The following is a 27,382-nucleotide window of genomic DNA, read 5'->3' as shown; positions in this document are numbered from 1 at the left end:
ACCATAGAGCTAATGTGTATTTTCTGTGCAATATGAAAAAGAGGACATTAAATAACAACTAATGAAATTTAAAGATCAGAGTGCTATCATTATTTTCAGATATTTAGTAATTCGATTCAGAAACCTTTACGACTTTTGTATTGTCTATAATAGTTGGGAATATGGCTATAAAATTATTGAAATTTATTTTTACCCAACATTGTAGAGTACATGAGTGGTAACCCACAGAGCAGACCTTTATGGAGGAAAAGGATATGGTTATAAATATATTTTAATGGTAGTGGTATTATAGTAGCATGAAAACATTGTTTCATATTTTATAGTCACACTTTTTACTCAGAATTGTTATTTCCAAATTAAGTAAACCACTTTATGATAACTAGAAATATCTCCAAAGCAAAACAATATTTAATGTATGAAGACTTGTCATTTCTGACAGTATTTTAAAAACTGTGTTGAGATTCTTAAGCAGTTGGAAAAGTTGGATCCTGATACTTTTAGCAGTGACAGCATTCTAGGAATAAGTGCAGTGCTTCCTAAAGGAACTGTGGGATGCTCTTTTTAGTATATGATATGCCATACTTGTTTTAGAATGACCTACTGAATCGAATACATATAAAGTGTTCAAGTACTCACTGTGTCATCAGAAGAACTTTAGTGTAAAAGTAGAGACCCCATTTCTATACTTTTCAGGCCTTCAAAATATCAAAGGCTGTAGTTATAATTCCAGGCCTGTAATCCCAGCAGGTAGGGCACTGAGTCAAAATGATTGAGTGCAAGGCTAACCTGGGCTACATGGTGAATTACAGACCACTTTCAGCTATATAAGTGAGAGCCAAGGGCTAGGAATGCCAAGTAAACAATAGAACATTTGTCTGGCATACTCAAGGCCATAACTGAGTTTAACCCTCAGCACAAAAGAGAAAGATCCATTATGTTTTCCCAGGGAATTTTTGTTTTCAGTAGTAATAAATGCATAACTGTTATATGTTACAGCCATTTCTAAATTCAGAATTCTCTAAAAAACTCCTTAAATAGCTGCTGTGAATTTTCTTTTTTTTTAAAAAGCCAATGTCTCCCTATGTAGCCAGTGCAGCCCCTGAAACCTTGATCTTGACTCAGCTTCCCAGCTGCTGGGGTTAGAGGCAGGCATTACTATATCCAGACCTGTCAAGCTCCTCCTTTCTTCATTCCATCTCTCTCTAGCCTTTTGTTTTTGTTTGCTTATTGCTGACAGGGTGTCACTACCATGTAGCGCAGGCTGGCCTGGAATTTTCTATGTAGACCAAGCTAGTTTTGAACTTTCAAAGATCTTTCTGTTTCTGCCTCCCCAGTGCCAGGATTAAAAGCATGTACCACCATGCTGGCATTTTCCTTCTTATCTTAGGCTTGCCTCAGGCTCATTATGTAGCAGACTCTTTATGTAACTTTGAATTTCCAATCCTCCTGCCTCCACTTCTGGGTGGTAATATTACTTTTGTATGCCAACAAGCTCATCATATGATATCAAGCCCAGTTTTTGTGGTGCTGGGATGCAACCAAGGGCTTCATGTATATGTTAGGCAAGCATTCTACTAACTGAGCTATAACCCCTGTTAAACGTTTCCTGAGAAATCAAGTAGTGTACACACACACACACACACACACACACACACTCACACACACACTCAAAAAATTAGCTGGGACAATATACAACAGAAAAGAAACAATATCATTATCTTAGATCAGATATAGGAAATTGAATTTAAAAGAATAATAATCAGATTAAATACACCAAAGAATTTGTGAACATGAGCTGAACAATTAATTAGAGAATGTGCTGTTAGTTAGGGAAGTGGTACATATCTGCAATTTCAGATACTTGGGAAGCTGAGGCAAGAGGATCCTGAATTTGAGGCCAGCCTAGGTAACATGTGGTGGTGACCCAGACTTGGTTGGGGGTCGGGGTGGGGATGGGGAAGAGAGAGGGAGAGGGAGAGAGAGGAGAGAAATATTGTAAAAATTTAACGCTTCTCCCACCACCCCACCACCCCCGCTTTTTTTTTTTTTGGTTTTTTTGAGACAAGGTTTTTCTGTTTATCCCTGGCTGCCCTAGACTAGCTTTGTAGACCAGGCTGGCCTCACACTCAGAGCTCTGCCTACCTCTGCCTCCCGAGTGCTGGGATTAAAGGCGTGCACAACCAAGCCCAGCAGGTCTTTCTCAATTTTTATAAAGGCTGTTTCAAACTATTTCAAACCCTTTCTAGTAGCTGATAATGTAGGCCTTTAATCCCAGGACTTGGGGAGGCAGGGGCAGGGACATGTAGATCTCTGAGTTTGACCCAGTTTAGTCTACATCGTGAATCCCATGATGACCTGGGCTACCTAGTAGTGAGACCTTACTGACAAACAAGCAAGCAAGCAAAAACCAAAAGAAACAAAATCCAAAACACCCCCCAAATTCTTTATAGCATTTGATTCTAGCACACTGCTCTTAGACATTGAAGGTTGATCCAGTTACCTGTTTTGTTTTGTTTTGTTTTGTTTTGTTTTAGTGAAAGAGGTTAAGGCTGTCTTAGTTGCCTGCCCAGGTATGTTTTCTTTTTACCTGATGGTACTTTTTTTTAGACAGGGTTTCACTATGTAGCCCTGGCTGTCTTGGAACTTGCTTTGCAGACTAGGCTGGCCCAGAACTTACAGAGATCTCCCTGTCTCTGCCTCCCTAGTGCCAGCATTAAAGATGTGAGCACTTATGACTGACCCATGGCTATCATTTTTATTTATTCTACTTGTTTAAATCTGTAGGCTCTAGATTAGTTTGTCATTTTAATTTCATTTTTCTCAAGCATCTTTAATAGAAAAAGACAAAAGTCTAAGATTTCCTATTCATCCTTTCTCAAGAGGGAGGGAGATGCCATGTCTTTTAAATTTTCATTTGTTTTCTTTTTTCCCATTAAAATTATCCTCTCTTTATTGCTAGTGATTTTAATGGCCAAATGGGGACTCTTTGTAAAATCTTTTTGCTTCAGATTTGGAATTCTCTCTTTTTTTCCTTCTCCTTCTAATTTTGCGATCTTCCTAATTCTTCTATGGGAGATAGCAACTCTGTTCATTTACAGGGTTAACTTACTGCATTTGACTTAAATATGTTTTCCCTAGTTTCTTAAAAAAAAAAAAAAAAAAAAGAAGAAGAAGAATGTGTGTGACCCAGCATGGGTTTATGTGCACCACGTGAATGTGTGCAGGAGCTCTCAGTGGCCAGAAGAGGGCGAAGGATCCCCTGGAACTGGAGTTAGAGGTAGTTGTTAGCTGTCATGTTAGTGTTGGGAATTGAACCTTAGTTTTCTGACAGAGCAGTAAGTGCTCTTAACTACTAAGCCATCACTCCAGCCTTCTGTTTCTCTAATTACTTTTCTTTGGACTGGTACCTGTTCCTTTGGCTTTGGTGAGAAGTTTATTTTTCAGATGCATCCTATACGGTTAGGCTCCTAACTTCAGCTTCCAGCCTGGAAGTTGCCACGTGATTGTCATTCCACCGAGCTCAACATGACTATATTTGAATTTTCTTTGTCCTGAAATGTATTATTCCTTTTATCTTTCCTTTCTCTATTATTGATTCATTCTTCCCATTTACCAAACTTGAATTCCGCGCCATCTTTGAGTGACTGATGTTTTCTGAATGAATAAGAGCAATAGAGGAATCAGTTTATTCTGCTGTGAAACAACTGCGTGTTCTATTACTACACCGTTTCTCTACTTCATCTGCTCTTCCTGTTTTACTGTAATGAGTCAGATTCGCATTACCACTAACATAAATAATTACAGCTTGATAACTGCTCTGCTAGAAGGAGAGAAGGCAGAGAATCTTCTTTTTAATGTAAATGTGTATGGTGTATGTACTTGGTGTGTATGCATGCTTGCCATCTGTATAAAAAGAAGTGTGTGTGTGTGTGTGTGTGTGTGTGTGTGTGTGTATGTGTGTGTGTGAGAGAGAGAGAGACAGAGAGCGAGCGAGAGAGAGAGAGAGACAGACAGAGAGAGAGACCCCCAAGGATGACAGTGGGGGCTTTCCTCAGTAGATCTTCACCTTATATACCAAGTGAGGGTCAATTATTGAACCTGAGCTCTCCATATTGATCAGTCTGTCAGTCAGCTTGCTCCAGGGATCTCTTGTCTGTACTTCCTATGTTCTGGGATTATAGGGGCTACTGTGCTCACCTGGCTTTTATGAGGTTTCTGGGGAGCCAACCCTGGCCCTCACACTTGTGAGGGAGGAATGTGACCAATGGAGATGTCCCACTAGTCTGTCCCCCTCCCCCCTTTTGAGGCAGATTGTCATTGAGCCTAGAACTGGCCTGGGGCTAACATTTCTCGTGCTGCAGTCTGTGGTGAGACTATAGGTGTGTGCCACCATACCTGGTTCTAGAAGGACTTTTACTGAAGTGTGGCAAGTAGGAATTAAAGGAAGGGGCTACTTAGAAGTATACCATATGTTGTTAACTCACGACATAATGCTGCTACAGCTGTGTTTCTTCTCCTGATGTTGTATGTCAAACTGTCTTAAGTTATTGATTATAATCAATGAGTGAGCATGTAAATGTAGAGTAACACAAAGTCACGTCTATTGTGTTATTTAGTGCATGTAGAGTGGACAGGAATGCAAGACAGGAAATGTGCCCCCTGCTCTGAAGACTTAACACCAGACACAATTTTACATGGACAACTATTTTGAAGATTCCTGACTACTTAGAAAGTAAATTTTCAATGGGAACAATTTTCAGTCTATTTATATGTGATTTTCTCTTTTTGCTTCTGTCTCATTTCACATGCTCATGATTTCAGGGTTGGATACTATCTTTATATTAATAAACATTAATATTCAAAATAAATAAATGAAAGTCATAGTAAGAAAATAGACAATTGACTATTTTGCTTCCTTAGAGAAAGGAAACATTTGGTGAATTTAAAACAGGAAGCATTAAAAATACTTCAAAACAGCTGAAGCAAAAAGATAATTTATTTGCTACATAAATAGGAAGGATAATGCTGTATTAATTTAGGAACACCCAGAACAAGACATTTAGGTAACTTTAGGGTTCTCTCCATTTCCTGGCTTCATTTCTTTCTGGTCTCATTTTTGTGCTTATGTTAGAAAGCTTTGGCTGTGGAAGAGATGCACAGCTTCAGTCAGCTGAGCACTTAAAAGGTCTATCCCTAGGCTCACCATGGAAGGAAATTGCCACTGGCGTTATAATTAGAGCCACATAAATAAGAGAGGGCCTTTCCCCTAATGATGGATAGATGTGAATTAGCAAGAACAGTCTTAGCATGACAGTTCCACAGGGAGAAAGGTAGGGAATAAAAGGAAATGATAGACACCAGGAGAGAAGGGAAATGCTTGCATGCGGGAGAGAAAGGAAGGGGAAGTACCAGTTAGGATTTTATTCCAGGGGCTGGAGAGACGGCTCAGAGGTTAAGAGCATTGGCTGCTCTTCCAAAGGTCCTGAGTTCAATTCCCAGCAACCACATGGTGGCTCACAAGCATCTATAATGAGATCTGGTGCCCTCTTCTGACATGCAGGTGTCCATGTAGGCAAAATACTGTATACGTAAAGAAATAAATCTTAAAAAAAAAAAAAGAAAAAGAATTTACTCTGGGGCTAGAGAGGGACTCAAGTGTTTAAGATTGTTTGGAGCTCTTCCATAGGACCTGAATTCAGTTCCCAACAACTATATTAGGTGGCCCATAAATTCCTGTAACTCCAACTCCAGGGGATCTGACACCCTCTCTGTCCTCTTTAGGTAACTGTGCCCATGTGCGTGCACACACACACACACACACACACACACACACACACACTTATGCATGATGAAATGTTAAAACAAATTATTTTGGCAAATTGTTAACTTGCATTAAAATTTTTTTATAGTGTAGTATCTAACCTTTATATATTATTGTGCATGTGTGTATGTGTGTAGAGTGGCAGAGGCAGGAAGATCATGAGTTAGAGGCCAGCATGGACTACTTTACAAGCTCTGGCTAATCTGGGCTTCTTGAAAGACAGTTTCAAAAAGCCAAGCAAACAAGCAGACAAACAAACAAAAAACCTACCATGAAAATGTAAACAAAAACATAGCAAAACACATAGAAAAATAAATATTGCCCGTATGGCTGGCTGACTTGGCTTTTGTTTGAATATTTATTTGATTTTCTTTTCTATTACTTCTTTCCTTTTTATTTTTCAGTATTCTTGTTTTCTTTTCTATGCTTGTTTCTTAATTTTATGTTTGTTCTTTTTCTTTCTTTTAAAAAATTAACTTTTTTGATGAAAAATTATTAGCTTATAGTTAATAATAATGGGTTCCATTTTAATGCTGTCATATATGTACATAATATATTTTGATGGTATTTACTTCCCTTTATTCAATTGTGTACCCCCTTTCACTCTGGCTAATCCCTCTTCTCAACTTGTACTTTCATAGCTCTTATGTTTTTTTGGCCCAGTGAGTTTCTTTAGGGTTGTTTACAGGAGCAGGAGTACCTTACTCTTCTACCACAGCAGTCTACCACTAGGTCACTTCCTAAGTGAGGGGCCTTGGTAAGGGCTCCTCCCACCTCTGCAGCAGGGTGTTAATGGATCCCGATCTCGTGCAGGTCGTCAGTTGCTGTGAGTTTGAGTACAATAATCATGTTATGTTTGGAATCATTTATATCACTCCCTCTTCCCTTCCCCAGATCTTACATTCTTTTTGTCCCTTCTTCCACGATGCTAGGAGAATCTTGGAGGGATGATTTAGTGGCGTGCATGTGCGTGTGTGCGCGCGCGCGCACACACACACACACACAAACACAAATATATGTATATGTATGTGTATATGTATATCACCTTTTGATATAGTAGCTGAGCATTCAGCAGTCATCTATTCTCAACACTTTGACTTAGTGGTGCGTTTCTATAATTACTGATGCCAACTGCAGAAAGAAACTTCTTTGACCAAAGAGAACAGCAGCCCTGTTTTGCCTATTGGCTTCCCTCTAGATCTTTTCTTGTTCCTTTTCTGCTACTCACTGGGAGGTCTTGTGACTATTTTTATTTTTTAAAGCTTTAGTTTATTATGTGATTTTTGTTGTTGTTGTGGTTATTATAGGATTTAGTTGTTTTTTGCTTTATTTCTATATTTGGTTGCTATTTATTTTTATTTTCTTTTTGTGGTGCTGGAGTTTGCACCTAGAGCTACTCAAATCTTCCACTGAACTACATTCCCGGTTCTTATTGTTCACTCTGCCTTTTCTGTGTAGTACTGGGGGTTGAACCTGACACATCCACCATGGGTGACTATTCTTCCTCTGAAGTGTATTTCTAGTCCAGCTAAGAGAAATAACAACTCACATTATCCGTGACCGTGCCCAGCTTGAACTTCATTGTTACCTGAAGAATTGGGGAAATAAAAGCTCCCAGCTGAGGATCTTGCATAGCTAGGTGTCCTGAATACCTGTCCTAGTCATTCAGCCTCATAGCAGCAGCATGGAGCTGTGAGGCAAAGACTGTAGACACTGCGCCTACTGGGGGCCTCAGCATAGGTTGCTTTCATCTTAATCAGACTTCATATTGCCGACAAGACTGGAGGGATAACCACAGAGAGTGAGTGCACCCTGTTTTACAATGCACCTGCTTGAACTACCAGAGAGGGAATCATTCCATACTTGTGAGAGCTACAGAGAAAGTGAATTCTTCTGACTCTAGGACAAGGCTTGCCGTGTCAAAAGCTGCTGACCAAACCAAAGAGGCCATGAGGAAACTACACTATAAAGTCCACTTGAAATTAAACTCAATACTATATTTCATGTAATCAAGAGAAAGGTGTTCCCTAAGTAAACCCTTACATGAAAGTAGGAACATACCAATATAGAAGAAGAAGAAATTTGAACAAACAAGGCATGATTCCTCAAAAGCACCTTACTTTAATAACTAACTCCGTGTGGGTGAAACACCAAAGAATTCAAAGCAATGGTTTAAAAAAATAAATTCAAAGAAAATGCAAATAAATAAGATAAATTATAAAAGACAATATAGGATATGAAAGAGCAATACAACAATAGAAATTCTGAAGAATCAGACAAGTTTTGGAAATGAATAACTTAATAAGCCAGATTAAAAAAAAATTTATCGAAAGCCTTAGCAGTAGACAAGATCAAGAACAGAAGAAAGAATATCAAAACCTAGAAAACAAGATTGTTGAGGTACCTTATTCAGATAGTAATGAAAATAAGAAATAATGAGAATACATATGATTTATAGGGCACCAATAAGAAGAAAACACATGTAAAACAAGAATAAATAAGGGTGAAGATCTAGAGGCCAAACTTTTTCTAACATATAAAGTGGAGATTTCTCAAGTGTCTAGGGAATATATGGACATCCAGAAGCCAGACAGCCCCAAACATACATGACCGGGAAAGAACATGACAGAGTAAACTGCCAAAAGTACACAAAGCATTAAAGCTGCAAGGGAGAAGGGCTAAAACAAACCTATTAAAACATTAACAGATTCCTCAGCAAAACCTAATGGCCAGGAGGCATAGAGTCATTTTGGTTTTGGTTCTAAAAGAAAATAACAGCTAATGTAGATTACTGTATACAATATAGTTATCATTCAGAGTCAAAGGAGAAATAGAGACCTTTCAAGATGACTGTAAAAGGATTTATGACACTAAAACTTGCATTACAGAAGATACTTAAAGGAATCTTAGACCAGGAAAAAGAAGCAAGCTAAACACATTCATGAGATTGTGAGAAATAATAAATTTACCAGAAGAGTAGATAAGCAAGTGAGCATTAGGAAACAGTGAAGCCTCTCTGATAAATAAGGGAGAAAAAAATCGACACAGATTATTTAAAAATAACTAGAAAACAAATGACAACATGATAGGCATTAGTATGTAACTTTCAGTAATAACCTTGAATGTAGTTGGTTTTAATTCCTCAATTGAACCTTGCAAAGCTGGCTGCTTGGAATTAAAAACAGGGCCTAATAACCAGTCTTGAAAGACAGGCAGATCTCTGTGAGTTCTAGGACAGCCTTGTCTACATAGTGAGTTCCAGGACATCCAGGCCTATGTTTAGAAACTCTGTCTCAAAACCAAAACTAAACCAAAACAATAAAACAAGAACAAGACCTAAGAGTTTGCTGCTTAAGAGAAATTTACTGGTTAATGCACACACAGGTTCAAAGTAGAAAGATGGAACTTGGTCTTTGGGACTTGATGGAACATATCCAGGCCATACTTGCATAAATAGACTTTGAGGCAAAACTGTACAGAACAAAGTTCACTGCATATTAATAAGGAAAGCAATTTATCAAGACAATATGATTGTAAATATATATGCAGCAATGTTGGAGCACCTGATGTCATATAACAAGCACACACACACACACACACACACACACACACACACACACACACACACACACACACACATATTTCAGTAAAATAATAGTCAGTGACTTTAACATTCCATTCTCATAAATAAATAGATAGATCATCCCGACTAAAAAAAGTCAAGAAACATCAGGGTTAAATTAAATTACAAATTTAATTCACCAGCACATTAAAAAAGATCATGCACACTGATTAAATTAGTTCATTCCAGAAGTGCAAAGATGATTCAGCATACAAATCAATAAATAAGTGGAATCAAGAAAAATCATGAGCATCTAAATAAACATAGAGAAAGCCTTAGGTAAAGTTAATTATTCCTTTATGATAAAAGCTTTGAAGAAGGGCCATACCTCAATACAGTAAAGCCAATGTATACCTGATCTATAAACAACATCATCTTGGTGAGGAAAAGCAAAGTATATCTTCTAAAATCAGGGATGAGTCAAGGAAGTTCACTTTCCCTACTGCTTGAAATTTTACCCAGAGCAGTCAAACAAGAAAGAAAAGTGTGGGCTGGAGAGATGGCTCAGTGGCTAAGAGTTGTTGGTTTGGTTTGGTTCCCCGCGCCACACAGTGGCTTACAACCATCCCTAATTCCAATTTCAGGGGATCTGGTGCCCTCTTCTGACTTCTGGACACCAGGCAAAACACTCATATGCACTAAATAAGGTAACAGAAAATTCTTAAAAAAGAGAAAGTAACAAACAGAATATAAACAGAACAGACAGAAATCAAATGATCTCTATTTGCAGATAATGGGATTGTTTACCTAGAAGACCCTGAACATTCTCAGAGGACTCAGATCTCACAAACTTCCAGGAAATTAGCAGCATACAGAATCATCATATAAAAAGATAGCTTTTATGCTAATAACAAACTTACTAAGGAAGAAGTCAGAAAAACAATCCCATTCTAAATATCTGAAAAAACAACAAAACAAAACAAAACAAAACAAAACAAAAAAACTGACAGGGTTTCTCTGTGTAGCTTTGGCTGTCTTGGATTTGCTCTGTAGACCAGACTGGCCTCAAATGCCTGCCTCTGTCTCCCTGAGTGCTGAGATTACATGATTGGTTTCTTAATTTAGATGGTGTTAATTATTTTAGACTTGTTTATTTTATGTGTTTGGTTTGTGTACATATATGTGTACTATGTTCATGCCTTGGAAGTCAGAAAATGGAATCAGATGCTCTAGAATTAGAGTAATAGATGGTTGTGAGCTACCATGTGGGTGCTGAGAATGCAACCTGAGTCTTCTGCAAGAGCAAAAATGCTTTTAACTTCAGAGTCATTTCTCCAGTACCTAGATGGCTCACAGCCACCTCTTAATTCCAGTTCCAGAGTATCCAGCACCCTCTTTTGGCCTCTGTGGTCACTGGGACACAAATGGTACACTGGCATACATGCATACAAAATACCTATATACATAAGATAAATTTAAAAAAGAAATTGAAGCTGAGCGTGACACTTGGGGAAGCAGAGGCAGGTGGATCTCTGTGAGGTCAAGGCCAGCTTGGTCTACAAAGTGAGTCCAGGACAGCCAGGGTGCTTATACAGAGAAACCCTGTCTCGAAAAGGAAAAAATAAAATAAAATAAAGGAAATTAAGGTGCAGGGCTAGGGAGAGGGCACACTGGTTAAGTTCTTTGCTGTGTTGTGCTGTGCACAACTTGGATGTGAATCTCCAGTACCTGTATAAATTGCTGAGTGTGGTGGTGCAGCTCTGGCAGCTGGGGCAAAGATAAGGAGATCCCACAGGCAAACTAGCCATCTAGTTTAGCGGAAACTGATCTTGTCCCCCGAAATAAAGTACAGCAGTAGAGGAGGACACGTCTGCGTCAACCTCTGGATCCATGTGTGCCTGTATGGGCTAGCTCACACACAGGCATGGGAATAAGATAGAGGTCATTTGAGGGAGTACACCCTTTGTTCACATCTGGCCTTCAAATGCATGTGCACACATGTGCATAGAGCACCGTCATTCGCAAGTGCATGTACTCACACAAACACATACATGCACGCACACCAAAATGAGTAATATATAAAGTCCTCCAGATCAAGATCTTTTGGTTTGTTGATATTTGTATGCTTAAGGCTTAGTATAGTTCCTAACACAAAATGTACGCTCAATAAATGGTCTTTACAATTAGGTTATTTTATGAAAAAAGATTTTGAAAAGATGAGAAGAATGTTGGAAAGACTTTATTTTTTTGATGTAAGAAAAATTTACAATTTCAATTTAATATAAATTGAATTTGATTACATTTTCTACCCAGTGAATTGAAAATCTGTGCATAAATGTTCATTGCTTATGAGGCCAATTTGAAATTTTGTGTGGTAAATGATTCTGAAAAGATATCCAGAGTAGTTTAGTTTATGAAAGAATTTCACCCCATTAACAGGCTAAGTGCTGTAATATTAAATGTGGTCCTCTGGCAAATAGAGTTAACTGTAGTATATATTTAACACATTGAGTCTATAAACATCATTAACTAGTAGAAAATGCAAATTAAAACAACGAGATACCATTACCTAGCTATTCGAATACCAAAGTTAAAAAGATAGGTAAACAAGTTCAGGCAGTGGCAAGGTAGAATGCACATGATGAGAATGCAAAATTGCACAGCAGAGTTGAGAGTTCCTTCCATAGTCATCAGGCGAATCAGCGATCCCATGGAGCACATGTTCACAATTGTCAAAAACTAGAAAGATGCAAATGTCAGTGTATGAGTGGATAAAACTGGCAGGTCAGGCCATGCGATTGAATATTTCACAATGAAAATCAATTAACAGTTTGTATGTTTAACAACTTGGATGACTCTCAGAGACATGTTTTGTGAAAAAGCTACTCTCATTCCATTTATGACATTTGCAAAAAGACAAAACTATAAGAGTACTAGCAGATCATTGGTACTATAGTTTGATTGTCCTTGTCTCCTGAAAACATTAGTGTTGAGATTATTCCCAGTGCAACAGTGTTGAAAGTTGGGCTCTCTTGAGTGCTGCCCTATGAGTAAAGTAATGTCCTTCAGAGTTTCTGAAGTACCTGTTTGTCTTCTCTTGCCCCTTTGCCATCCACCACGCCAGTATGTAGCAAAAAGGGCCCTCCCTCACCAAGCGTTGAAACATCTAAAAAAAACCTTTTATTTTTAAAATTATGTGTATGTGTGTGGGTATATCTATGTGAGTATTGGTGTCTTCAGAGACCAGAAGCAACGTATACCCTGGACCTAGAGTTACAGTCTATTATGAGTTAGTTGACTTGGGAACTGGAAATTAAACCTGGGTCTTCTGCTTGCATTCTTAGCCACTGAGCCGTCTCTCTAGCTGCCAAGCACTGAATTTTAATCTTGGACTTCTGAGCCTCCAGGACTCTGAAGAATATATTTATTTTCTTTATAACTTACCCTCTGAGGTACTCTGTTATAGTAGCACAAAATGGACTAAGACTCCCAGTTTGGGGTAGAGTGAGTATGTGACTTTAGAGAGTGCAAGTTTTTGTGTGTGTGTGTGTGTGTGTGTGTGTGTGTGTGTGTGTGTGTGTGTGTTGTTGATAAAACTATTCTGTGCTTCAATGTGATGATACTTAAATGTACAAATATATTAAAAGTCTTAAAACTGTATACTTTAGCTTTTCCCTGAAACCTCTTTTTACCATATATTATTTAAAAATGGAATATATGCTCACAACTGACTATGTCTTTTTTTAAAAGGCATTTTGTATAATTTCTGGCTAAATAAACTTCTATTAGTATTATCTGATTTTGTTTTTAGCTTACTAGGATTTATATGAAAAGTGACTAATACATTGGAAAACCTTTAGTTCAAGATCAGATCTTGAGCTGCTCATGACCCTCTGGACTAAAGCAGGTTCTCAGCCTCAGTCTCCTGAGTGTACAACTGTAGGCCTGTGTCATCATACCTGACTCAGGACACCTTTAAAAGAGCATGCTATAAATACTCAAATAATTGCCATAACCATTTGGTGTAAAATTTTGATAACCGCCTAGTGTATAGATTCATCTTTTGCACAGATAATAATTACCATTTATTGAAATACTACTGTTCAGTAGACAACTTGCCTACCATTCAAACTGTATTACAATCATAATTATGGTACATTATTTTCTCTATGTTATAGATGTGAAGACTGAAACATAAAAGTATTATCTAATTATATGTTGGTTCATACATCAAGAATCTGATAGGGTTGGAATTTTAAGACTGTCAGACCGGGGCATACTTCTTTTTTATTTGTGTTTTTATGAAAGCTTTTAAATTATAACATAAAGCACAGATACAGAAAGCAAAATGAATATTTACTTCATGTTTTAAGGGTGAATACATTTAGAAAACCACCCAGAACGTGTCAGCTTTCCTACAGGCTTTCTGTGAACCCCATCTCAGTCATAACTGCTTCCCATAGCAGCTATTGTTTTCATTTTTTATGGTAATCTGTAATTTTATTGTCCAACTATGTGTCCCTAGACACCGTGACTCAGTTTTACTTTTTTTTTTTTTAAATTTGGTGTCTTTTGAGCTATTAATCTACACGTTCCTCTCTCACCTATCCTTTTCCTTTTAATTTAGCTACTCAGCTCTCTGTTAGAGTTTTTCACAGACTGAATCTTGCCGATTATATGTGATAGTATAATTCAGCATGCATCTGTTTTTTTGTATGCTCTGAAGATTTCCAGCTGAATCCAGACTTGATCAGAGTTGAAATGAGTTGCTTGTAAAAGCCGAGGAGGCATTTGATATTGGATGGCTTTCTGATATAAGATCCACTAATTCTTTGTGGGGTTGCAAAATGCTGATATTCTACATTATTTCTTCTAAGAAGGACACTTCCATAGAATACTGTCCTTATTTACTTGATTACTGAATAGTAAAATTTACAGAGAGAGTCAATGTTTGCCTCTTCATTTTTATTTCTCAATTTTGAAGATAGTGAATGGTCCCTCGAGTCTCAGCCTTTGATGGTCTTAGGTGCTTTGTTTGTTTTTGTTTTACTGTCTCATTAACTTACATAGTCAGACATATTTAGATTTCAGTTCACTGCAATTACTGTGGCTAATGAGGGTCATATAGTTCCATCTTTGAGCAGTGAGCATCCTTAAGATGTTCTGAATTCTTTCAACATGACACTGCTTATCTTTGATAGCTTTCTATGACAAGTTGTTCCAGGGTTATGTGGTGGATTTTCTGTTGATTGTGTGTGTGAAAGCAGCAATTTCTCCAAAATTCCTGGCCGTGGAGTTTATTCTGCAGAGGGGCTATAGTTGAAGAGTATTGTGACTAGCACCACCAGTAAAAGGAGCCTTGGTTTAGCTTAAACAGTACTCAGTTATAACTGTTTCCTTTTCCAGTAGCAACTACTGTTTTTATTTTCACAGTGAGCTGTATTTTTATTGTCCAAGTATGTGTCCCTAAATACTGTGACTTAGTCATGTAAACTTTTTAAAGTTTAAAAATGCTTGCTGAGTACATATTAGGCTGTAAATATCTTTTGTTGTTGTTGTTGTTTTGTTTTGTTTTTGTTTTTTGAGACAGGGTTTCTCTGTGTAGATTTGGCTGTCCTGGACTCACTTTGTAGACCAGGCTGGCCTTGAACTCACAGAGATCCATCTGCCTCTGCCTCCCTGAGTGCTGGGATTAAAGGCATGTGCCCCCTCCCCCAGTTTGTGAATATCTTTTTAAAGCCATGATTTGTATTCCCTCAGCCCATGTATGGTTCGTGGTAATCACTATGTAGTGGAATTAATAAGATCCTGGCCTTGATAGCATACTTTATTCTTCCTTACGTGATTTATGTAACTTTGAATATGAAGAACTTACTAGGGGCTGAAAAGATGGCTCAGTGTTTCAAACACTTGATGTCCTTTCAGAGGACCCTAGATTGGCTCCTAGCTCCTACACTAGGTAGTTCATAATGCCTGTAACTCCAGTTTCAGGAGTCCTGACATCCTTGTCCTCCTTGGGTATCTGCATGTAAATAGTGCAAATAAGCTCACTTAGGCACACACGTAGTCACATACATAAAATAAAATAATAAAGTAAGATTTATACATAAAATAAATGAAAAAGTTATTAAACTTTCCATCTTATTATAGAATAGATCGATATCCAATTTATAGTATTCTTGAGATTTGAGTGGAATAATTTAAATATGTCAACATTGTAGCTGTTAAATTTTATATATCTAATGCAACATAACTAATTATTATTATTGTTCTCATTGGGATTGTATTTTATTCAAATACTTTTATAATTATATTTTATTTAATATTGTAAAACCATATGCATAGAGAATATATATATATACACACACACATACATATATGTATTAAGGGGTAGTGAGAACACCTTATCAACATGGTACATAACAGTATTTAACTAATTTGACAGTATAGCTTTCTTGTCCCAAATAAATGTAGCATTCCTATCTTCATGTGTTAATTAGTAATTTAAACCATAAAATTAGCCAAATTGGCTTTTAAGCATTGTATTTTTAGTTTTGTGTTCCCCAATTGTAAGTAGACAAAGATATGTTTTCTACAGCACATTAAATTAACTTGTGGTACAATTTTTGGCTTGTAAGCACCATAGAATTAAGTACTCGGTAGAACAGAAATTATCAATGCTTTATTCATACTACGTAGAAAGTGAGCAGTGTTCTGTGGAGGAACATCGCCTTCCCTGGTAGGAACCGTTGCTTTTTCTTGTCACTCCTAACCCCGATTCTGCTACTGAATAAACTGCCCTTTTGCAAGGCTTCCATGAGTTAACACTACGTCCTCATTCTCATGAGAAGTGAGGCAGAAAACTTCCAATGACTGGAGTCTGGAACTCAGAATATAGATTCATATTCATATATTCACAGCTCACATATTTTCTTTTATGTCTAGACTGTTCCCCCACAAGATGGAGCCCCAGCTTTCTTGGACTTGATTTGTAGACCAGGCTGGCCTGAACTTAGAGAGATCCGCCTGCCTCTGCCTCTTGAGTGCTGGGATTATAGATGTGCATGCACCACCACACCTGGCCCTGTTTTTGTATTTTAAAACTATGTTGTTTATTTGAGAATTTAACACACTCATTTAATGCATTTTGATCAAATTTTTTCTTTCCCTCCTCTGCAATTCCTCTCCCTTCACTTTCTCTACTAATTTTCACGTGCTTTAAAAAAAAGTCTCACTGATTTATTTAGTGCTGCTTGTATGTTGCGTGGGTTAGGACCATCAGCTGGAGCATTGGTAGTCTCCCAAAGTTTGCATCCTTGAAAACATTTTCCTTTCCATCCCCTAGCCGCTGTCACTTGCCAGTAGCTCTTCAACTAGGGGTAGCATTTCATGAGCCTTTCCCCTATCTGTGCTGGGATTCTGGCTGGCTGGCTTGACCTTTTACAGGTCTTTTGCAAGCAGTGATAGCTACTGTAAATTCATATGTACAACAATGATGCCATGTGTGGAAAATACTGTTTTACTGCAGACATCACTAGCTCTCTCTCCTCCTCTCTTCCAATACGATCCCTGAACCTTGTGGGGAGAGAGCGTGATATAGCTGTCCATTGAGAGACGGGTCCGCTATAGTCTCTTATTCTTTGCTAGTTGACCAGCTGTGGGTCTTTGTATTAATTGCCCTTTACTGTAGAAAGAACCTTCTCCGATGAGGGTTGGGAGATTTTATAATCTGTGGGTATAAAGACAATAACTTAGGGGTCAGTTTATTACTATATCTATTTAGCAGAATAATAGTATTAAGGCTCTCTCCTAGGACCTATGGCTTAAGCGGCCACAGGGTTTTGGCACAGATATTGTGATACCAGGCATGTATTTGTACTTGTAGCACAGGCTTTAAATCTAGTCAGAAGGTGGTTGGTTATTCCCATAACATCCATTGGAGAACCCATAGAAGGTAGAACACTAGTTAGGGACTATTCTAGGGCTTGGGTTTTGAGGGCAGTGGGATAGAATGCAGGTAGTATGAAACAGAAGAGGGAATAATGGAACAGGCGGGGTTCGGTGGGGTGAGAGGTGGCAGGGTAGGGTACACGGTATGAGTAGAGATAACTAACACTATTGACCTTTGACAAAGCCGTAAAGAGACCCACCTATTAACTGCCAAAGAAACTATGTGCATTTATATACATAAAGGAGTTTAATGCAGTTACCTACAATGGGAGGAGGACAGTGCTTCCTCCAGATATGATACGATATCAAATAAAAAGCCCAGTGCCAGTGATGTGTTGCCTTTTTGAGCTGTTAGTCAGTTAGGATCCTATAGCCCCTCTGTTACAGGTTGTTGCTCTTAGTTATCCTCCAGAACTTGGTGGTAAGACCCTGTTGTGCAAGACAGAACACACGAGTCATGGGGTATAAAGAAATCAAGCTGGTCCTGGCCTGGAGCCTCCATCATTTACTGACCAGCTTTCGTATTGCTGGAAGGTGCTACACATGCTAGTTGGGGAGAAAAGTTGCAGTCTTACCCGGGTGTAAACTCTGTGTACTACAGCCGTCTGGGCTGGCAAAATATGTCTACTCGTGCAGCAGTGGCATGAAACTTCTATCTTTTTGTCCATTTATATTGCTATAACAAAAGCATGGTCTGATTATAAAGAACAGAACTTTGTTTCTTACAGTTCTAGAGACGAAGTCCATGATCAAGGCACTGGCGTTTGGTATCTGGTGAGGGCCTTCCTTCTGCATCTCACGTGGTGGAAGGGACAACGTGAGGGAAGGATAATGCTGTGAGCCGAGAGAGATTCCATCCCACCAAGCCCCTTCCCAGAGCCTCGGTCATATCTATGAAGGATCTGTCCTTTATGACTTACTTTTGAGCCCCACATTAAGAGGTGGTTATTAAATTTTGGCACGTGAATCTTAAGGAAACATCCATACTATAACAGATAGTATTTCTTGAATAATTATTTTCTTGAATAATTAGAGGCTGCAAATTTTAATCTGTGTAAAGCTGCTAGAGTAGAAAAAACTAGTTTTCGAGTCTGATCTACGTACAAATTCTAGCCACACCATTTCATTTACAAACTGAATTGTCTTCCTTAACTGGAAAACAGTGCTGACAACTATATGGGTAATGAGGTTTTCAGTGCTTTAACAGTAGTCCTTGTAAAGCACATACTTAGCTACCACGCTTGGTGACCATTAGGTACTCAGTAGCATACCGCCGCCAGAGCTTGAGTTCCTTGTAGTTCTTTCAAAACTTGGTGCCTAACATCGTTTGGCCTACATATAGCGTTATGTTCTAAAAGACATAACAGTAAATAGATGGGATATGGGTATCACTGACATTTCAAATAATGACTTGTTTTAAACTTTCCCTTCAAAAATTAAGTTCTTCCCATTAATGAAGCTCAAGTAGCAAGCTAAAACACTAAGATAATATCTTATTTATACGTTAGTTTATTAGATAGTAAGTTTGCTTTGGCAGGACTTTTGTGGAGGTATTGTCTATATATTTTTCCTTTTTATAAAACAATGAACTTCTAAAATGTATATACTATGTACTTTCTATATCTTTTAAAATTAGTTTTAAGTTAATGTATGAAACAATAGGTTTCATTATGGCATTTTCATATATATATACATATGTGCATATGTATATATATATGACATAAATATGTCATTAAATTTTGTTCTTATTCACCACTACTTTCCATCAGTTTCCCCTCCCACTCTTTTTGCTCTCCCCAGTAGTACCGTACCCCTTCTACTTCCATGTATTTCATGTGATATGTATATTAATTTTTGTACCCCTTAAGATCTCTTCTCCTTTTATGATTCCTCTCTACTTTCATGACCTACACACACACACACACACACACACACACACACACACACACACACACACACACACGGAAATATAGATTGTGAGAGAAAACATGCAGTGTTTGTTGTCTTCCGGAGTCTGATCTAATATACTTTCGACATGTAGTGGTAGTTTATCAGTGGCCAGTGCTTACCTGGAAACTGTTTCACTGAAACTGAAAACAGAAATCTTAGAATATAGTTGCGCTTGATAGTTGTTTTTATGTGAACACGGAGATATGAATATAGTTTAATATGTTTACAGACCAGTTTCAAGTTAAGCTAAATGCAATTAAATAAAAAGAATAATGCTCCTAGCCTTGAACAATGAAACTGGTTTGTGGGAGTTTGTGACCACTGACAAATGCTTCATTTAATCAATGCTATTTGGTTAGGCAGTAATAAGTAGGAAACGCCTAGAGAGACGTCGTTGTTGAGTAGGTAACATCTTAAAACATGTAGCTGCTTGTGTGGGACAGAGAGTGAGGACGTTCCTTACTCTTACTGTCTTCCTTTTGGTTTCTCTTGTGTCTCTCCTCTTCTCCTTATCCCATTTGCTTTCCTCTCTTGTCTTCCTGTCTTCCCCTCTCTCGTTTCTTCCTTGCCGTGCTTTCCTTCGTTCATCTCTACTGAGATTTTTAAATCTATGAAATATTTCAGACATACCAAAACTACAGTAAGCCATGTGGCAGACTTTATTCACTACTGAAATTAAGCAAATAGTGACTTTTTGAGTATTTAATTTAATGTTTTTTCTTTTTTAAGGAGCAAGCAGAAAAGCAGGGATGTTGGTCTGCTGTTCATCACACTATCCCTCAGGTCTTCGTAGCGTTTGGCTTATAATATGTGCCCCATAAATATTTGTTAAAAAGATCAAAAGGAAAACAGGCAGAACTAATGCATAGGGCAATAAAAAACAGTGAGCACCAGGGTAGGAGTGCTTGAGGGAGAGTGATCAGGGTTAGAGATGAGTCAATAAAAATAGGACACAATCTCTGAGTTGTTGATAACTCTGCTTCCCAAGTGCTGGAGTTAGAGCAGATTCACTTCATATTTATATAAACAATGAAAAGCAAAAGATGTAAAAAATAAATCAGGAGTGGCAGCATTTTACACTTTGTTGTTTAATGTTATGCTTAGTAGAAAATATCTGGATTTTTATATCTCTTTCTGGGTTTAGTATATTCCATTTTTATATTGGTTGCAATATTAACAAACTTCATATATGTGTAAATCTGGAAATGGGAAATTATTTTAATGACCTTTAAAATGATTGATTGTAGATACCTTTTTGATACTTTAAAATTATCTCAAGTTTTTATCAGTAAATATTTTCATTTTTATTGTGCTAATACTGTAGTAATATTGTATACTTTGAATAGTTTTAAGCATGTTTATGTGTGTATAGGTAAGTGCAGGTACCCAAGGAGTCCAGAAGAGAGTGTTGGATCCCCTAGAGCTGTACTCCCAGGCAGTTATAAGCCAGCTGGATTCTGCAAACTGAACTCCAGTCCTCTGTAAGAGCAGTGTGTGCTCTTAGCTGCCGAGCCATCTTAGTAGACTGCACTTTGATTATTTTTGTAAAAGTGAGCTTAGGTCAGTTGAAAATATTCGTTCACTGAATTGTGTAGATACTACAAATATTTATATACAGTATTAAAATTATACTCGTTAATAGCTCCAATATCATTTACATTTCATTAGAAAGGAAAGCTGTTGGGCTGGTGAGATGGCTCAATGGGAAAGTGTCGCTCCTAAACCTGAGGGCCTGACTTAGATCCCATCTTCTGAACCTACATTATGAGAGGAGAAAACCAACTCTTGCTTTCCTTTCATCCTGTGGGTTATTAGTGTTCTTTATGTGTGTGTTCAATCATTTGCCCACCCTTGTGAGTCTCTTGTGTGTGGCAGGAACTCACTGACTGGATCTGTGAGTGAGTCAGAGAGAGAGAGACAGGCACACACACACAGACATGATCCTATTTTTGTGTGCTATGCGATTTTGGAACTTGCGTTGTAGCGTAGTTTTCTGCCCTTCAGCTGGGTCTCATTTGCATTTCTTATTTCAATCCTCAGATTATATATAGTGACTTTATTTATTTATTTATTTATTTATTGGTTTTTTTGAGACAGGGTTTCTCTATGTAGCTAGCCTTGGCTGTCCTGGGCACTCTCTGTAGACCAGGCTGACCTCAAACTCACAGCAATCTGCCTGCCTCCCAGAGTGCTGTGATTAAAGGCATGTGCCATAATGCCCAGCTCTGTAGTGACCTTTAAAGGCGTGTGTGTGTGTGTGTGTGTGTGTGTGTGTGTGTGTGTTGAAACTTAATGATGCCTACAGTGGCCTTAACCTTAGCCTGTGGAATCCTAGGAAAACAGGCATAAAATGTGGTGTTTTGCTTTTTTTGTAAATTTTGTAAATTTTGTAATTTAAAAATGATTCAAAATTGAAAATAGTGCAAAAATAATACAATTCTTCTCTTCTAGTTTCTAAATATATTGCCATATTTTCTTTATAACTTCCTCTTTATTGTTTGCATTATTTTTTTTCTGAACTATTGCAAAATTAGCAGGTTCACTAAAACTTTAGTCTTGTGAAATATGGGACATTCTGCCAAATTAACCCGTGAACATTGTTTATAGATGTTAGTATTTAATCTGTATGTATATTTGTTAAATTTTACTTAGCCTTGCCTGAACGTTTAAATTTCACCAATTGGCCAAATTACACAGCAAAAGTAAACAATGGCCCCCCTCCGCCTCCACCCCCAGGGTCAAAATAGTTCTCATTGTTCTGTTTTCTTTAGGTGGAGAAGTAACTTTGTCTTTTATGACAGCTTCTCTTTAAAGTATAAGCCTAGTGCTTTGTGAATGTCCTTCAGTTGACTTTTAGATGTTTCCTTTCACTAGAACTGGATCATGTATTTCGGTTGAGATGCCCACAGCAGTTACATGAGTACTTTTATAGTGATGTTAATTTTAGTTATCTGCCATTTCCCCCTTCATAATTAGCAAATATCTTGTGAGGAAGTACCTGAGACTATGTAAATGTCTGGTTTCCTTTTGGACTTTGTTATTCGGAGTGGGAATTTCTATTGATCTGTTCTCTGGCTCACTGTTTTCCTATAGCGTCTTCAATTTGCTCTTAAGCTCATGCAGTTTACTTTTTTAAAAAAGATTTATTCATTTTTATGTGTGTAACTTTTGCCAGCATATTTATTTTATTTCACGGTGATAGGAAGACATAGCTTGTTTTTTCTACTTTATTGAGTTTATTGAGAGTTATGACAAATATGGTCAGTTCTTATGAATACTTTTTATCTTAAAATGAGGCTATTTTCTCTATCTGAGTATAAAGTGCAGGTTTACAAATTGGATATAATAATATCTTGTTTATTGATTACATCACTTACATTCTGTATTGCTTTATCAAATACTCAATTTCTCTTAGGTTTTCCATGCATCTGGTATAGATTTTTATTTTTTAAAGCTTGTGACTACACTATTGGATGAATTGAAAATATTCAGATGAGACATAACTTAGCATGGATAATATAATATTACACATTTGTCTTGACTAAATTTTTAAAAAGGTAGGGAAACATAAGTGATTAAGAAAATCATGGAAATAGCGAATCTATTGGTCCAAATACCCTGATTTATTGATGGGTATGGTGTAGCTGGAATATTGTAGCAAATCAACAACCAAGTCAAACTTAAAACATCAAAAGGTCAATAGTTATGAATTATACAGACTTGGAAGCAGAAGTGGAGCTGGTCAGGAAACCATAAAATTCCAAATGGTGTCTGGAGATTGGCGAGGGATGCTGCGGTGGGTAGAGCACGGGCATCACGAATGCTTCTCACATGATCCAGCTGAGCTCTAGAACAGGGGAATGGAGGACCTGCAGATGATGCTGTGGAACCACCGTTGGACTCAGGAGCATCCTAAGGGCCATTTGTTCTGCTCTATTTCTAGAGCATGTCACTATTTGCCCACTAAGGTTTTGAGTAATAATAGGTAAGAATGAGATAAAACTCATTTGATAGCTCTAAAGCATCTTTATTTTACAGGGGATATTCTCATAGATAATTCTGCTATTTTGTCTTTGCAGTTGCTTTGTGAGATAGGTAGGAAGGAAGAAATAATTAAATTAATGTGTTCTAAGTTATTATGCTAGAATTCACCAAGGGGCTAAAAGATGAATAATAGGCTTCTTAGAGTGCAGACTCTTGTGGTGATGTGTGTGTGTGTGTGTGGGGGGGAAGCAGCCAATTACGTGGTGCTACAAGTTAAAAAAGACTTAGAAAGTCAAACTGTGCCCCATGGGGAAGTTGAAGGAGTGGGACATTATAAATGATAGAAAATTTGGTATTTTTGCCTTCTGATTTCAGATTAACTATAAAAGATTGTTAATTATGAGATAATTGATAAAATTTTCGTTGCTCGTTTTTCAGAATTCTTATTTGTATTTTAGGTTAGTCTATGATTTAAACAAGTGTATGACTTGAGGATGACAGAAGTCACTTAAATTACTTTGTGTTTGGCATAGTTTGGGGAAGGCAAAAAGGCAGCTGAAATGTTCTATAATGTCATATAGAATTTACAAATTTAAGACAGATTTACTTAGGTCATATGAGTAAGTATTTAAATGGGCTCCATGAATTAGAAATAAAATAGGCAAAATCTGACAGGTAAAGTTGATTTTGTAATCATTTTTTATTATTATTTTGTGCTCCTGGGGGTTGAATATCAGGCCTTATGAATGGTAGGCAAGTCCCCTACCATTGAATCATAGCCTTTGAGACCTTTCCTTGTCATCGCTGATCCAGTCCTCCTAAGTCTTCCGGGTGGGAACTTGGAATCCTTCTCACTTTCAGCCACCTGAGTAGCTGGGGAATAGGCTTGTACCCCGAGGCCTGGCTTGTGTTATTTTGACAAAACAGATGACTTTAGAAAAGGAAGGAATTAACAAATTAGCTTCTAACTTTTTATTTTACTTTAAAATAATGTCATTAAGATATTTACAGGATAGTATTTACTAAGAAATATAAATTTGGCAATCTTATGATAATGAACTCATTTTTTTTTTTGTTAAAATAGTATTGGGATAGACTTTTCAGATTTTTAAAAATTTCTAATACTTTAGCTGGGCATGGTGGTGCACGCCTTTAATCCCAGCACTTGGGAGGCAGAGGCAGGTGGATCGCTGTGAGTTCGAGGCCAGCCTGGCCTACGAAGTGAGTTCAGGACAGCTAGGGCTATACAGAGAAACCCTGTCTCGAAAAATCAAACAGAACAAAACAAAACAAATTTCTAATATGTTATTATTTATTTATTTAAAAGACAAGATCTGATGTATCCCAGGCTGTCCTCAAATTTGCTCTATCGCTGAGAATGACCTTAAACTTCTGATCCTCCTGCCTCTACCTATTGGAATTACAAGTGGATACAGCCGTGCCTAGTTTGTTTGGTGATGGAAATTGAACTTGGCCTCAGTAGTCATGCTGGGCAAGCGTCTATGCACTCCGCCCACTGTGCTGTGTCTCCCATCCCCTTTCTTATAAGCATGAGAAACTCCCCCGCCCCCATGAATATCACCTTCCTTACCTCCCTTTCTTCGCAAAAAGAATGCGGCCTTTGTGGAGACTCACTGGATCATTAATGTTGTGAGAAAAGTAGGAAATGGAGAGGGACACTGTCACCATCACTGTGTTCTGCTGTGAGACGTTCTCGTTCACCTCCCTTCTCTTTTAACAAGGTGGCCCATGGCTAGGGAGCACTGTTGTACTTACTGCTTTTTGTGTCTGAGCCAGAGCAGTGTCCCCTCATGCTCTGTTCAGGCTGACACATTTTCCGTAGGGAAATTACATATAGTAAGCAGCTTCTTGTGGGCTGCCCCCATCTATCTGGGTAGTCTCATCCACATGATCTGTAGATACCGCCTCACCTTATCCTCTCTGAAGTCAGACTTTTGAGATTCCTTAAGAAGCCCAAGGGCCATTAGTTTCATAAGACTCAGTTGTAACAGAGTCATAGTTAGCTTTTTATTTTAGACATATTTACAGCCCTGACTCCCTTTTAGAGAACTTTTTTTCTCAAAAATGGTCAATTTTACTTTAGACTGTTTCATTCTGTCATCTGTTAGTATGTAATTTCACTATAAATTTAGTTTTTTCTTCATTTCATGTGCGGTTTTTATGTTTTCTCTTTCAGAATAGGACTTATCATTTCTTTAAAGATGAGCATCAGTGAACAATTTGCTGTTTTTCTCTTCCCATCTAGGATTTGCTCACTGTAATCACAGTCATTTTTTTCTTTCCAACACTATAGGAAAATGACTGACAATTCAGCACCACAGACTGAATGTAAAACCTGTGATTCATAACTTTCTTTTTTCTTTTTCTTTCTTTTTTTTTTTTTTGGCACTTCATCAAAAAGGAAATAGTTTATATTTTATGTATTATGAAGATAATTTGTTTATTTAATTTTAAAGGTTTGTCTTGTTTCTTTTCCTTTAGTATTTTTACCTTTGGTGAAGATTATTGGCAAATCTCATAATATTGGACATGGATTCTGTGCTGGTTAGCTTTTTGTCTACTTGATACAAACTAGAGTGATCTTAACCTTAACTGAAAAATTGGTTCTATGCGACTGACCTTGTCAGCATGCCTGTGAGGCATTTTCTTGATTGTTGATTGATGTGGTAGGGCCCCGCCCCTGCCCCGTCCCTGCCCCGCCCCACCCACTGTAGGCTGTACCATCCCTAGGCAGGTGGCCCTGGCCTTTATAAGACAGGTAGCTGAGCAAGTCAGAGAAGCAAGCCAGCAAGTAGCACTCCTCCACGGTCGATTCCTGCTTTAGTTCTAGTCTCAGCTGCTTTGTAAGGTGGAGTAGACCGTTTCTTTCTTTTCCATGTTACTTTTGGTAATAGTGTTTATCACAGCAACAGAGAACAAACTAGAAGAGTTTCCAGTGCCACTAATAATAATCAAGTGTGGTGATTCTGAACAAGTATGAGACCCTATGTTGTGACCTTGGTCATAGGTACATTTTTTTTCCTCCCTTAAAGAAACTATTCAGTTTATATTTTGCTGAATACGGATTTTTATTGATGTGCCTTTTTATTATTGTTTACTGCTAAGTATTTTTCAAGTCATAATTTTCTATCATTTAGTATGTATCTTATACGGTTTTTGTTTCTAATGTGGTCATATTTTTTGGCTTCACATGATTCTTATCTCAGTGATTTCTACATTGTGTTTAGTTATGGTTTTCTGTGATGGTCTCCATTTGTTGTAAAGAAGAGCTTTGATGAGGGGTGGTAACTACACTTACCTGTGGGTATAAGGATAAGATTTAGACCATAGTTAGAAATGTGCTTGACTAGCAAAGTAGTGGTAGTTGATTCTTTTATAAGATCCATGACTTTACTACCCTTGGGAAGTTGGGTAGATTTCTAGTATCCAGCATCGATTCTTGAAAGACAGGTAATAAATGAGGGGCCCCTATGATCGCTCAGCTACTGTACTATACTTCAAATGTCTGTGAAGTATCCTCTTGACACTGAGCAATAGTCACCCCAAAGGAATTTAGGACAGAACATAAAATCTTGAGCTCATATAGACTTGAGAATAGGGCCCTGGCTCACCAGACAGAATAGAAAACTGTAGTTACCAAGGATCTGGTAGAGCATCTCTGTCATTTTGTTGCGTGCCTAAATGTTCATTTGGGTCTTTTCTTCTCTGTATCTTTACTAATATATCTAGTCTTTCTCTTGGCTTCTAGAAGGTACAAAATATATATATATATAATACTGAAGTGTCTTAGTTTCCTATTTCTATCAACTATCAATTCTAGGTTGGTTTTTTATTTTTTTCTCTCATTTAGAGAGAAAATTAGGCTATCATTAGGCTCTAGAAATTCTTTATAATTTTTAATTTCTTAAAAAATTGCTTAGTAATCAGTTGATGCTTACTAAACATTAAAAAAGATTATAACTTTTACTTTACTTCTGAGGTTTTCTCGGATGTATTCACATTATTTGCAATTTTCTCTCTTGGGTACTGCTTTTAGTCTTGTTTAGAGGGTTATCTGATCTAAGGTTTGCTTCACTGTTGAGCTACAACCCTTC

General features: G+C 37.6%; 1 protein-coding gene across 6 annotated transcripts in view; it reads left to right on the top strand.

Moving 5' to 3' along the window:
* Positions 1-27,382, top strand: part of FUT8 (fucosyltransferase 8) — a 203,874-nt gene that overhangs the window by 13,880 nt on the left and 162,612 nt on the right. For 2 of the 6 annotated variants that reach the window (XM_084792307.1, XM_084792309.1), the window contains exon 1: positions 26,008-26,136. The exons of the other annotated variants lie outside the window; for them this stretch is intronic. The gene's annotated coding sequence lies outside the window, so the exon portion shown is untranslated. Of the gene's footprint in view, positions 1-26,007; positions 26,137-27,382 lie in introns of those variants that run through there. 6 annotated transcript variants of the gene reach the window in all.

The sequence above is a fragment of the Acomys minous genome (assembly GCF_964271855.1).
Source record: "Acomys minous genome assembly, chromosome: 8".
NCBI classification, from domain to species: domain Eukaryota; kingdom Metazoa; phylum Chordata; class Mammalia; order Rodentia; family Muridae; genus Acomys; species Acomys minous.
The sequence above is the reverse complement of the archived record's forward strand: the minus strand, read 5'-3'. Positions and strand labels throughout refer to the sequence as shown.